The following is a 13,862-nucleotide window of genomic DNA, read 5'->3' on the forward strand; positions in this document are numbered from 1 at the left end:
TCTTCCTGATGGGATAGAGTTTCAGAATTGAGCTTTGACAAAGTCCTTTACTGTGGAGAGTGAGCCTTCATTATTGAAAAGACTCTTGGCTTATTTCACAATGGTTATTTTCCACTCTTCCTATGTCAGAGCCAAGAGAAGATCTTATCATATTCTCACTGTGAGGACCTGGTGGAGTTCTTGAAGGAAAATTCACAAAAGTGTGGTGGGGTCCCCTAAGACAGTGGCCCTAGGAGTTTCTCACTCTCAAACATAATCAACATTCAACATCCAGAAATTAATAAAAATTATCATGTAATTCTAAACAGTTTGTGGTCCCAGAAGCTTCTTTTCCAGATCTCCAGTGCTGTATCTCTCTATATGCACCCAAATCTCCAAATTTAAGTTACCAGTGTGTCTTATGACCACAGTTCCCTGATGGGTACGAACAAAAATCATTGATTTTCAGTTGTTCAGCATTTTCTTGCTGTAAGGACAGGAGTGGTAACTTTTAAGCTCTTTTCGTTTGGAGCTCTATAATGTGTATTTTTCACTTAAAAATATATCCTGAAGATTTCCATGTCACCACATAATCTCCTACAACAACATATTTAATGACTATGTATCATTATATTGTATAAATTTATATTGTTCATTAAACCATTCAGCTCTCTTGGGACATTTTTCACTATTCTAACGAGAACCATCATGAACATCTTTGAAGCTAACTAAATATGTTCACATTGATTATTTCCTCAAGATAATTTACTGTAAATAAGATTTATAAGCCAAAAATCTACATTTTCAGTCTATTTTTTAAAATTGCCAAATTGCTCTTAAGTTTGTTTATAACTGCTTGTACTCCTTCTAGTCATCAAGAGACTGATTTCTTGCATCCTTACCAGCATTGGATAAAGTGTTTTCTTCATTTCCACTTTTGTGTATTATTATTATTATTTTTTTTTTTTTTTTTTTTTTTTTGCGGTATGTGAGCCTCTCACTGTTGTGATCTCTTCCGTTGCGGAGCACAGGCTCCGGACGTACAGGCTCAGTGGCCATGGCTCACAGGCCCAGCCGCTCCGCGGCATGTGGGATCTTCCCGGACTGGGGCACGAACCCATGTCCCCTGCATCAGCAGGCGGACTCTCAACCACTGCGCCACCAGGGAATCCCTCCACTTTTGTGTTTTATGTTCTTATATCAATTTACATTTCTCTGATTATTTAGGAATTTGGGTATTTTAATTATATTTTAATATACTTTCTACTATTTTTTGTCTGAAATTGCCTGATTTAATTGTCCATTTATATAAGTTGCTCAATTTTTTTTGACTACTCAGAATTTAAAATTTTTTCTTATTAAAACTGATCAATTCTTTTCTTTGCATTTTTTTTCTTTAATACCTGAACATACCCTTTGAATTTGAAGTTAAAACAGAACACAGTTAATACACAGTGAATAGAATTTAAGAATATTTTGCTATGGGTTATGAAGTGTGCCTGTCTTAGGTTGGCAAAGATTACACTATAGACTCAGCTAAGCCTGGGAAAAGAGTAGCTCTCCTTACCCTAAATCTGAAATTATCCCTATTTTCTCATTATGTCCACATCATCCATAAGTCATTGTACAGTAGCTAGCATGCCTTTTATTACAGGGCCTCTACTTTTCAATTTTAAAAGATTTGCTATCTAATAAATATCTGCAGCGTTCACTGTGTTGAGCCACTGAAAACACTGGGCCTTATACTAGTGCAGTAATAATACAGAATTAAACAACAAAAAGATAAGGTGAAATGCGGTGGAAAGCAAATCAGGTTGGTGGTGGAGATTAAACATATATGCCATGCTTTTACTATTCTGTGAACAGTTTAATCTGAAATGAAGTTTAAAGTCTCCCAATAGCTTAAATATAGGTCAGCTACAATAATAGATATTGATAACTGAAACTGGGGGTGGGCAATGTGTTTTGTATTATCTCTGGCAATAACTGATAAAGAATTAATAAATAAAATTTTATTTTGTTTTTATTTCATTACTTAAATCAGGCCTGTTATTCCGTATATTAGATTTTGCTTATCAAGTGAGAAAGTGAATGAAAGAAGAATGTTCAGATGATGAATCTCCAAACATAGGCATAGGGTAGCAGCTTTGGTATGTATGAAATGGGCTTTTGTGCACTTGGAGTAGATTGTATTATTTGGTTAGGAGCCTATCAGTTAAAGCAATAAGTCAATAACAGAGAAACGCAGACTCTTATTGAGGTTGTCTAAAAAAGATAATAGAGTTAAAAATATATAGTTGACAAGAGTGAAATAATAGTGATGAAATTTATTTCCTTAAATAAGGAATGAAACTTCATTTCAAATGTCAATGGGAAGAATGAGAAAAAATTATCATTATTTCTACTATACATGACAATGTACATAGAAAATCAGATTATCAGTTGGAAAATGTTGGTGATTAATTAATATGAGTATTCAATAAAATGACTGGGTAAAAAGTGAACAATTGGTTTTCATTATTCATGGTTTCAGCATTTGTGAATTCATCTACTCCATAAGATTTTTTTTTGTAATCTCAAATCAGTAAATGCCATGTTTTTGTGGTCATTCGTGGATATGCAAAGAGTGGCAAAAAATTTGAGTCATCCAACATGCACATTCCCAGCTGAGGTTCAACAAGCTGATACTCTGCCTTTTTGTTTCAGTTCTCAAACTGTAAATGTGTCCTTTTTGTCATCTATTTAGTGTCATTTTTGGGGCATTTTTGTACTTTTCTTTGATTAACTGTCTTTTCACTGTTTAAAATTATTCTGAAGCATAATGCAGAGCTGTTGCCTAATGTTCTTAAGTACAAGAAGACTGTGAAGTGTCTTATGGAGAAAATACATATGCTAGATAAGCTTTATTCAGGCATGAGTTATTAGTGCTATTAGCTGTGAATTCAATATTAGTGAATCAATAATATATGTTAAATAAAGTGTCTTTAAACAGAGACAAATAAAACAAGGCTAAGTGTTGATGGTTGACAAAAATGTCGTGACCAGAGACTTTCAGGAACCTTACCCTGTATTTCCCCTGGGAGCAATTATTCAGTATTTGCTAATTCAGTGTTTGTGGTGAATTTATACAATATAACTACTGAATGAATAATGGGAATCATTTGTGTACAAAAATGGATCTTATTAAATAACATGTTTGAAAGTGTAATATAAAAATATTCAACTGAAGATTCAACAAAACTGTACTAAAGTTAGTAATGAACTTAACTCACTTTGGTAATATGATGTTCTTTGTTCTTTTGTCCTTTAGAATTTAAGTTGCCTGGGGACAGATTATATCAGATTCTGTTCTACAACCCCAGCTCTAGAATAATGTTTGGCACCTCTAAGGGACCTAATAAGTTGTTGTTATTGTTACTTTTCCATGGAGATGATTTTGCCTGCATTTATTTTATTTCTTTTTTATACTGACTGCAGAATTACTGAAAAACTGAATGATAAGATTTAAAAATTGCACAAGAAAAGAGTAGTTATAAGAGCAATGGAAAAATTTTAATAAGAAATATAGATCAATTTAATACACACACATTCTATAAATTAAAATACAACAAAAATTAATACCAAAGAACAGTTTGCAAAGCAATAAGTACAAATGCATGTGACTGAAAATGGGTTAAGTTTATTCATATACATAAAGCTTTTATGAATAAATGAGAAAACTGCAATCTCAATAAACAAATGGGAAAAAGCAGACTATTTACACAAAGGGAAATTCCAATAGATGAAAGTAGAAAATTTCAACTTCATTTATATGCTGATAATTAGAATGGAAACATATCTCAACCTTACAAAGACCATAATGTGATAAACCCACATCCAGAATTACACTCAGTGACTCTAAATCAGGAACAAGACAAGGATGACCACTCTTGCCAATTTTATTCAATATACTACTGGAAGTCCTAGCTAGAGTAATTAGACAAGAAAAAGAAATAAAAGGCATCAAAACCAGAAAGGAAGAAGTAAAGTTGTTTCTGTTTGTGGATGACTTAATAAATATAGAAAATTCTAAAGATTCCACTAAAAAAACTGTTAGAGCTAATAAATGTATTCAGTAAAGTGGCAGGATAAAAAATCAGCATACAAAACTAACTTTATTTCTATACACTAACATGAACTATCAGAAAGAGAAATTAAGAACACAATTCCATTTACAGTAGCATCAAAAACAGTAAAATACTTAAGAATAAATTTAACAAGGAGGAGAAAATCTGATATACTGAAAAATATAAGACATTAATAAAGGAAATTGAAGATGACAGAAATAACTGAAGAGATATTCTATGTTCATAAATTGGCATAATTAATATTGTTAAAGTGCCCATACTACCCAAAGCAAACTATGAATTCAATGCAAATCCTGTAAAAATTCCAATGGTATTTTTCACAGCAATAGAAAAAACAATCCTAAAATTTGTATGGAACCACAAAAGAGCCTGGATAGGCAAAGTATTCTTGAGAAAAAAAAATAAAGCTGGAGGTACCATACTTTCTTATTTTAAACTATAATATATTGTACATACTACAAAGCTATTGTAATAAAAATAGTATAATATTGGCATAAAAGCAGACACATAGACCAGTGGAACAGAATTAAGAGATCAGAAATAAACCCATGCTTATATGGTCAGCTAATTTTTGACAAAGGAGTTGTGAATATACAATGGGAAATGAATAGTCTCATAAATAAATGGTGTCGGAAAAACTGGATAACCATAGGCAAAAGAGTAAAATTGGACCCACACTTACACTATACACAAAAGTCAACTCAAAATGGATTAAAGCTTGGACATAAGATCTTAAACCATTAAACTCCTAGAAGGAAAAAAAAAGGAATAAGCTCATCAGCATCGGTCTTTGCAATGATTTCTTGGGATTTGACACCAAAAGCAAATAGAGCAAAAGTAGAAATAAACAAGTGAGACTACCTCAAACTTAAAAGCTTCTGCACAGCAAAGAAAACTATCAATGAAATGGAAAGCAACCTACCGCATAGGAGAAAATATTTGCAAATCAAAATATATAAGAACTCACACAACTCAATAGCAAGAAAACCTCAAACAATTGATTAAAAACTGGGCAGGGGTTCCGAAATTTCCCAAAAAGACATACAAATGAACAAGAGGTACATGAAAAAATGCACATCATCACTCATTATCAGGGAAATGCAGATCGAAACCATAATGAGATGTCATCTCAAATCTGTTAGAATGCCTATTACTAAAAAGTCAAGAGATAAATGCTGGTGAGAATGTGAAGGAAAAGGAACCCTTGTGCACTGTTGGTGGGAATGTAAATTAGTACAGCCACTATGGAAAACAGTATGGAGTTTCCTGAAGAAATTTAAAAATGAACCACCATACGATCTGACAATCCCACTTTTGGGTATATATCCAAATGGAATGAAAGCATTATCTTGAAGAGATATCTGCACTCTCATGTTCATTGAAGTATTATTCAAAATAGCCATAGTATGGAAACAATCTTAAGTGCCCATCGATGAATGAATGAATAAAGAAAATGTGGTTATATATAGACTGGCATGTTATTTAGCCTTAAAAAAAGAAAAAAATCCTGTCATTTGTGACAATATTTGCCTTCCACAAACTTGGAGGGCTTTATGCTAAGTGAAATAAGCCAGACAGAAAAAGCCAAATACTGCATGATATCATTTATATGTGGAATTAAAAAAAGTCAAACTTATAGTAATAGTAGAAAAGTGGTTGCCAGGGGCTGGAAATAGGGAGAGGCTGGTAATACTGTATTAAACTATAAAGTGAATAAGGTATGATGATCTAATGTATAGCATGGTGACTATAGTTGATACCACTGCATTGTAAAATTGCAATTTGCTAAGAGAGTGGAATTTAAGTGTTCTAACCAAAAAGAAAAAAGGAAAAAGTAAATATGTGCAGTGATAGATGCATTAATTAATGATGAGGGGAAACAATTTTACAATGTACGCAGGTATCAAATCATCACATTGGACCCTAAATATCTTACAGTTTTGTCAATTATATCTCATAAAGCTGAAAAAAATTGCTTTCCAAAAGTTGAAAATACTGGCAAAGATATAAAAATAAAACATGGGGGCTTCCCTTGTGGCGCAGTGGTTAAGAATCTGCCTGCCGATGCAGGGGACACGGGTTCGAGCCCTGGTCTGGGAAGATCCCACATGCCATGGGGCAACTAGGCCCATGAGCCACAATTACTGAGCCTGCGCATCTGGAGCCTGTGCTCCGCAACAAGAGAGGCCGTGATAGTGAGAGGCCCGCGCACCGCGATGAAGAGTGTCCCCCGCTCGCCACAACTAGAGAAAGCCCTCGCACAGAAACGAAGACCCAATACTGCCAAAAAAAAAAAAAAAAAAGAGAACAGAACTGGAGTATTTATACACTAAATTCAAAAAATAAAAATAAAACATGCCCAACTGCTCTGTTGAAAGCAGAGATAGACAAGGAAAAAGGGTGAGACTGAAGCCTTGAATGTAGTTTCAAATAAATTGATTTTTCTCAGTTAGTTATTCTCAAAGTGTGCTATGCAGACTTGCAGCATCAGCCTCACGTTCTCCAGCCCCACCCGGTAGGAGCTGAGTCAGACACCAGGGAGAGGAGCCTGCAGTAGGTGTTGTAACAAATCCTGATGCTAAAGTTTGAGAACCACTGAGGTAGAGCACTCCATGCTTTTCAAGGTGCACTTCCCCATATCCGCTCCTTGTATCTTTATAACACTTCTGGGGGGGCAGTTTCTAAACCTGCTTTATAGTTAAGAAACCTGAGAGACCCAAGCAAAGTGATAGCCAACATTCTGGTCTTCTCACCTTTGAATTGGACACATTTTTACAACATCATGCGGCCACATGGTAAGTCTCCTTTATCATGGATATTCTGTATTTCAAATGCTGGGACATATTTTAAAGTGATACTTGGCAACCATTAATGCAAGGAGAACAAGAAATCCTTCTGTGAAACAGGAATAATCTGAAGGCAGAAGTGACACTTACCTTACGGGGCTGTAGGAGCATCGTATGAAGTCAAGCTCTGGCCTCTCTAGCAGGGGACAGCAGTGTGCTGGGTGCATGTATGGATTTAGCTACTCCTATAAACCCACTTCTTATAAAGTAATCACCTATTCAGGGAATTGGTCACAGTGTAAAATGCCTCTATATTTAGTGACTTTCATTCTTGAGGTACCTTAGACTATAAGAATCATTTCAGTTGCTCCTTGTAAGACATACAAGAGTTTAAAGATAAGAGTATATTTCCTCCTCCCAAGAGACAAACCCCTTGATTATTTGTTCGGGTCTCCTTAGCAGCGGGAGTAGCAGCTGCCACAGCAGACAGCTGCAGCGTGAAGGGCATCGTGTGCAGTGAGAGAGAGATTTGGTACCCAAGGAAATGAAAAAAAATATCAGAACAGTTATCTTCTGTACTTACAATAGAAGTACCGCAGGGCAGATAACAGCATTGGAAGTTTTTTCTAAACTTATCTTGGCGTTACATCTTCTGAACAAAACCAAGGTGTAGACAACTGAGGCTTGTTCTAATAACAAAATTGTTGCCTGAAATGAAATTTTTGACATACCAATCATTCTCTGTAGCCAAATCATTTTTCTTTTCATATAAAACATGTTTGGGGAACACTTTAATGAATGTTTTGCACTTAGTCATCCACTTTATTTTCTTTGCTGAGAGGTCCTTCAGTGGCCACTAAAGAACACATCTCTCCTGGGAGGTACATTTCCTGGCATGTTATTAGCAAAATGTCTTCCTAGCTAGTTAAGAAGAAAGTGACAATGATTGGGAACAAACATGACTTTTCCTCTGCAATTAAAAGGAGTGAATGAGAAATTTTGTGATTGCTGTTTTTGATACTGTAGCTGCAGTTTCGAGTTAAAGTGTTCTAAGGGCATGGCCTGATAGATCTCAGAAAGGGCAAATACTTACTTAACTATTAACTGATGGAGAAAAGCCATTCCGGGTTAAGGCCGTGGTCCTTTGAGTTTGAGGTGAATGCCGAGAGACACAATTTAGGGGAGAAGGGAGTGACCCTGGGCTTAGTCCAGATAAATCAGCGTTGCATGTGTGCTGTAATTTCCCTTGAGCAAAACACTCTCCCTACCTCATCCTGAACCTCACTAACCTAACACTTGAACTTTTCATCCCATAGTTAGAAGTAATAATTCACATGAGCTGCCCTTGAGGAGAGTAACACTTTGCTTATTTTTAACACTAAGATCAGTATCAGCTTCTTTTCTGAGAGGAAATTTTGCAAACTAGGTGGAGAAGGAAACTCTAAGGGCAGTGGTGGTAAAGGGATAATATCTCCACTAAAGTCAAGTCTCTGAGGTCAAGGCCACACCTGCCCTTGCTCACCGCAGAACTCTGGTGACCAGCGTGATGCCTGCAGCAGCTGATTCGTTGTTTGAATAAAGGCACTTATGCAGGATGAAGGCTGAGAAATGTCACTGAGAGTGCAAAGGGAGTTCCAGGTGCCCCCAAACACACCTGACATCACAGTGTCTGCAGTTGAAGCTGATGTTTCACTTAGTAGCTGCTAGGCAGCTGCTCCCTCTGGGTTTTTAAAAGTAGCTACAAACATGGCTAGAAAAGCCATCTGATGTACTGAAGCAGTATTTCTCAAACTACCTGTGGTGAACGACCAGTTTTGTTTGGTTTTTTATTCGCATTCAGTTGCAGACCAATGCTTTAGCAAAATATAGTAAAAATGAATTAATAGAGCAAGGAAAAAGGCAAAAGAGGACACACAAAATACAAGGCCATTTGAAGAATTATTGTTACCGAATCCGAGTTCGTACTTCTCGCTTCACGACAGGCCAGTAAATCAAAACATGAGGCTTTGGGGCAAGGAAAAGTGCTCCTTGTTGCAAACTTCTTGTTGCCAGCTAGACCCCGGCAGGTGTGTGATAATCCTCTGTTCTTACAGCTGTCAGTGTAGGTCTGGTCACGATGTTCCTGCAAACCTCCAACAAGACAGATGTTATTTTCCGTTCTGCAACTTTATCTCTGTAAGAATGTAAAAGTGCTATACATTTAAAGGTAAAGCCTGAGAGGCAGAGCCTTGAGAATGGGCGATCATGTATATTCCAGGCGATAGGCAACATTCCTTTACAAAGGTGCAGAGCCAGCATGGCTAAGCACAGGCAACAGAGCACAGAGGTTAGAGCTAAAGGAATAGATCCAATATGGAGTCAGGTTTGTTCTCTGTTACATTTTGAGTTTCCACAACCTACAATTACTCTGTAAGATAACTATAAGAATGGCTCTAAGCATTCCCTCCTTTGTTGCAACCCGGTAACAAGAGCTTCCTGGAGGGCACAGTTGCACAACACACATTGAGTTGTGCTGCCCAAACACCTGGCCCAGTATCCTTTATTTGAAGGGTGGGAGTGGAATGATTTGGGCACTTTCTAGAGATTAGTTATTCCAGTAAAGAACTGCAGGGTTAGTAGTGATTTAATGTGTCATAGCACTGAGTGCCAACCCTGCCTTCTGAAATATAGATAGAAAGAATTAAAGATGCAATCATCTTTCAACAGAATTACTTGCTGTAAAATAATGTCCAATAAACTTCAGACTAAACTGATAAGAAACAAAGACAATTGCTTTGCTCTTCTATTCTCCCTGTGCTCCTCCAATGGCACTGGCTACAGTTAGAGTGAGGGGGAGTACAGGTAAACCAAGGACTTGCTTACTACATAAATACTTTATTTACTTCCCTTAGAATGTAGGTTCTATAAAGTCAAATGCATTGATTCTTCTTTTTTTTTTTTTTTTTTTTTGCGGTACACGGGCCTCTCACTGTTGTGGCCTCTCCCGTTGCGGAGCACAGGTTCCAGACGCGCAGGCTCAGCGGCCATGGCTCACGGGCCCAGCCGCTCCGCGGCATGTGGGATCTTCCCGGACCGGGGCACGAACCCAAGTCCCCTGCGTCAGCAGGCGGACTCAACCACTGCGCCACCAGGGAAGCCCTATTGATTCTTCTTAATCAGACTTGCCAGGAGTTTTATAGTAATAGATTTTTCAACCCACTGAAAAATTGCAGGGGGAGAGTAAACTAACTTGTTTTTATTTATTTATATTTTAATAACTAATTTAAATCATAATTATTTCCTTACTGTGATGATATGGATAAAATTTATTGCTGATTATAGGTCTAATTTCTAGAATTTAAAACTTTGTTCGTTGAAAGCATTTAGTATTTAATTTTTTCCATATATAATTTTGTTACACTCAAGAGATTTGATATATTGTACTTTTATTTCAGGCCTACATATTTTTAAATTTCTTTCTGATATCCACCTTAGGTTATATATTATTTTAAATTCAATTTTTAGCTTCCAAATATATTTTAATCAACATTTTGTTTTGAGTTCTAACTTCAGTGAATTCTAGTCAGTGAACATGGGACCTATGATATTGATTTTCAAAAAAATGTGAAGATTTCCTTTGTGGTCTAAAAAATATAGAGTGCATATTTCATATCACACATTTCTTTTTTTTTATTAATATATGTCTGTGAGTTTCTGTAAATAGCTTTTCCTTTGATTATATTTTGCCCAATGCAACTAACTTTTGGTTAGTACTTGGGCAATATAGTACTTGGGCAATATAATTAATTCCACTCCTTTTTCTCATCAGCTCTCTATATTTTAATTTTAGTTGCATTATTTATAATCTAAAAGTTATATTTTAAAATATTTTTATACTTAAAAAAAGTTATATATAATCTGAGAATCTTCTGCTAACAAATATGATATTTTACATAATATATATGCTTTTGGCAAAACTTTAATTCATTCTATACATTTCATATCCTCCTGAACAAGACAAAAAGGAAATTTGGCTTCATATCAGGAAGGTGACACTTGGGAAACAGGCCAGATATGATCTTGCTTCCTCTGAAACAGGATAATAAAGAGGAAGAGAAAAAAGAATAGGAAAAAGGGGGAAGAAAATTCTACAGAGTATAGACAGCCTGAAATGGCTTTGGGGTTAGAAGGAAAAAAATGGAGGTCTGTGACAGCTGACTAGATCACTATGCATATTATTGGTAGGAAGTAAATACATGTGATATCCATTCAGTTAGGGAATTATGTGTTTAATTTTCTTATTAGTCATTGTTTGTAAACACAGATCTCCACATATCAAAGGTAAACCTTCTCTAATACCATAACCAGAAGACTGCTTTTGCTGTGCTGAAGACACTTCATCAAAGGGGTAATTGTAAGAAACAAAGGGAAATGTTTGATGTCCCTAAAACATAGTCTTTGGGGACAAGAAATTCCATGTCCCTAAACTGATAGCAGAGGAGAAAAACTACTTGACAAGGATAATGGGGAAGCTTTTTAATAAGTGTGGCTACACATCTCCTGAATCAAGAAAAACATGCTCACGGGATCCAGGTGAGTCAGAATCCTTTGGGAACCTGAACACATTAAGGAGAGTCTGAAAATACCTCGATTCATATCCTCACTTTCATTTTCCAAATGCCACTTAGAAAGCAGAAATAACATCTGAGGGGCTTTCTGTTTCAAAGCAGCAGTCTGGAAGGACTGTCTACTTCTGCTGGAAAATGAGATGTCACTTCCATTTTTCCTTCATTTCTTAGAGACAGGAAGAAGAGAAAGATAGATATCAGGGACAACAGACAGTGGTGGTTTCTGTTGGTTTTTAGGGAGAAAGATAGAAGTATGAAGCAAGATGAAGAACCAAGAAAACACATCTCCATTGGAGGGGAAAATTTTGGTGTTGGCGTTACCGAACCAAACTTGTGTCCAGTCACCTGCACGCAGTGAAGCCAACATACTGATACGGGATTGTGGTGAAGGAAAGTGCAGCATTTATAGCAAGTTGCCAAGCAAGGAGAATGGGTAGCTCATGTTCAAAAGACCCAAACACCCAGATGACTTTCAGGGAAGGGGTTTTACAGGCAGTGTGAGGGAGGGGGCTGCAGGGTGCATGACTGGCTCGTGCGCAATTCTTGGATTGGTTGGCATCAACGTGAAATTTCAAGCATCATCAACATTCTGCTTTCAACCAGTCTAGGGTCTATGCTCTTGCGGTCAGCTGTTTTCATCTGGTGGGGACTGCTTCCTGTAAAAACAACTTAGGAATGTGTGCCAGGCCTTTATCTATCTCTTTCATTGAACTGTGAGTTAGGTGATTCTGCTATGTGGTGGATTTATAGTCTAAATTGTTACCAGTTCCCCAGCCCAAGAGCTGTTCTTTGTTTCTACATCTTCAGGTTTCCTAATCATTAACTGTTGAGTCAGCCTTTTGAGACTCAAGAGATGCCTGGACAACTACAGAAAAAGCCTTTTACTTCAAAGGACAGGGACACAGGGGCTGGTATATGGTTTCAATCCCCCCTTTCCTTTGATACCTCTCAATCTTGGTGGGGACACGTTCAGGAAAAGAAACAGAATAAAATTTTGGATAGTGAGGTTAATCATAAACTCAGCAGAGGAACTCAGTTTTAGGGGGACTCGGTTTCAGTGGTGTCAGTGTCTGTAATTTACCATGTCCAACTTTTCCTTGCTCTGACTTTGTCACTGATTCTTCTCCATTCCAGGTTTCCCCAAAGACTATGAAATAGGGGCAGGCTAAAATTTTTCTTTGTTTTAAAAATCTCCTAGGGTCCTTTTTGTGCTGTCCTTTACACTTCAGGGATGCTGTTAAGTTAGGAACCCAAATGCTGAACATCTTCACGGAATGAAGTGTTTCCAAGGAGTCATATTCTTCCATACCTTGAGCCTGCTAATGTAGATTACTATATAGTAATGTACCTATCCAGAGAGGTTAACAGGAAGATGTGCCTTTTTATTTCAGAAATATTATTATTCTTGTTTGCAAAAACAATAGTAAAATTTGTCCCAGTTCATATTAAGAAGGAAAAAAAAAGAGATTTGTTGATATTTATCTCCTACTATGAAACCGTTTTTAAGAAACTGGTTTCCTTCCAAGACTATTGTCTAAAATGTATAGATTGGGGACTTTTCTTCAATATTCAATCAAATTGAGTAACAAGACCAGTAGATGACAGAAAAAAAATACAAATGATATATTTCAAATTTCACAAGAATTCTGGTTTAGTTCCACATAAAAATTAAGGAAATTGTTTAGATCACATTCATATGCAGTACATCTAACCAGTTAAATCTGCCGTAATTACAGCTTTAGAGGTTCAGTGGTGTCCCAGGAGAAAAGAGATATAAACAATGTAAAGTTTTAAAAGAGATCTGTTGTGAGTCCAAAATAGCTTAAGATATTTTTTTAATCATGTGTGTTATCAAACATTTTATTATCATACCCTTCGTCAAATAAAATCTTCTGCAAAGTGTAATTAATGAAAAGTTATAAATGGATTGGTATTTGTATTCATTTATTTTCTAAGTTCAATTTCAGGAGAATTACTTCTTTTAGATAAATTGTGGTATCAGCAAGAATGATTTAATCAGTCCAGCCATTTAAAAATGCATGGTTATGGATGATAATTTCAGAATCTTATTAGTTACATAGTTACATTCTACATTTTGGGGGAAGAGGGGTGAATAAAATTAGGAAAATACTGATTTACCCAGGGTTTATTTTCACAAGTGGAAAAAAAATTAAAATAGGATACCTTACTATCTCAGGGTATTATTTACACAAAGTGACCTAAGATCAAATTTTTCTTTCAAAATTTAATTGCAGATTGATAAAGGAGCAAAAGCAAAACAGTGGGACTAAGACAGTCTTTTCAACAAATGGTGCTGAAGCAACTGGACATCCACATGCCAAAATATGAATCTAGACACAGAC

The 13,862-nt window shown here is 36.2% G+C and overlaps 1 pseudogene across 1 annotated transcript in view; it reads right to left on the reverse strand.

The window, feature by feature from the left end:
• LOC309972321 (p53 apoptosis effector related to PMP-22-like) overlaps positions 1-7,400 on the reverse strand; it is a 60,753-nt pseudogene extending 53,353 nt beyond the window's left edge. Inside the window, exon 1 of the transcript in view lies at positions 7,323-7,400. The product of the transcript in view is annotated as a p53 apoptosis effector related to PMP-22-like (transcript). The remainder of the gene's footprint in view (positions 1-7,322) is intronic.
• Between the last annotated feature and the right edge of the window lie 6,462 nt (positions 7,401-13,862).

The sequence above is a fragment of the Leucopleurus acutus genome (assembly GCF_964270905.1).
Source record: "Leucopleurus acutus genome assembly, chromosome: 15".
Classification (NCBI taxonomy): Eukaryota; Metazoa; Chordata; class Mammalia; order Artiodactyla; family Delphinidae; genus Leucopleurus; species Leucopleurus acutus.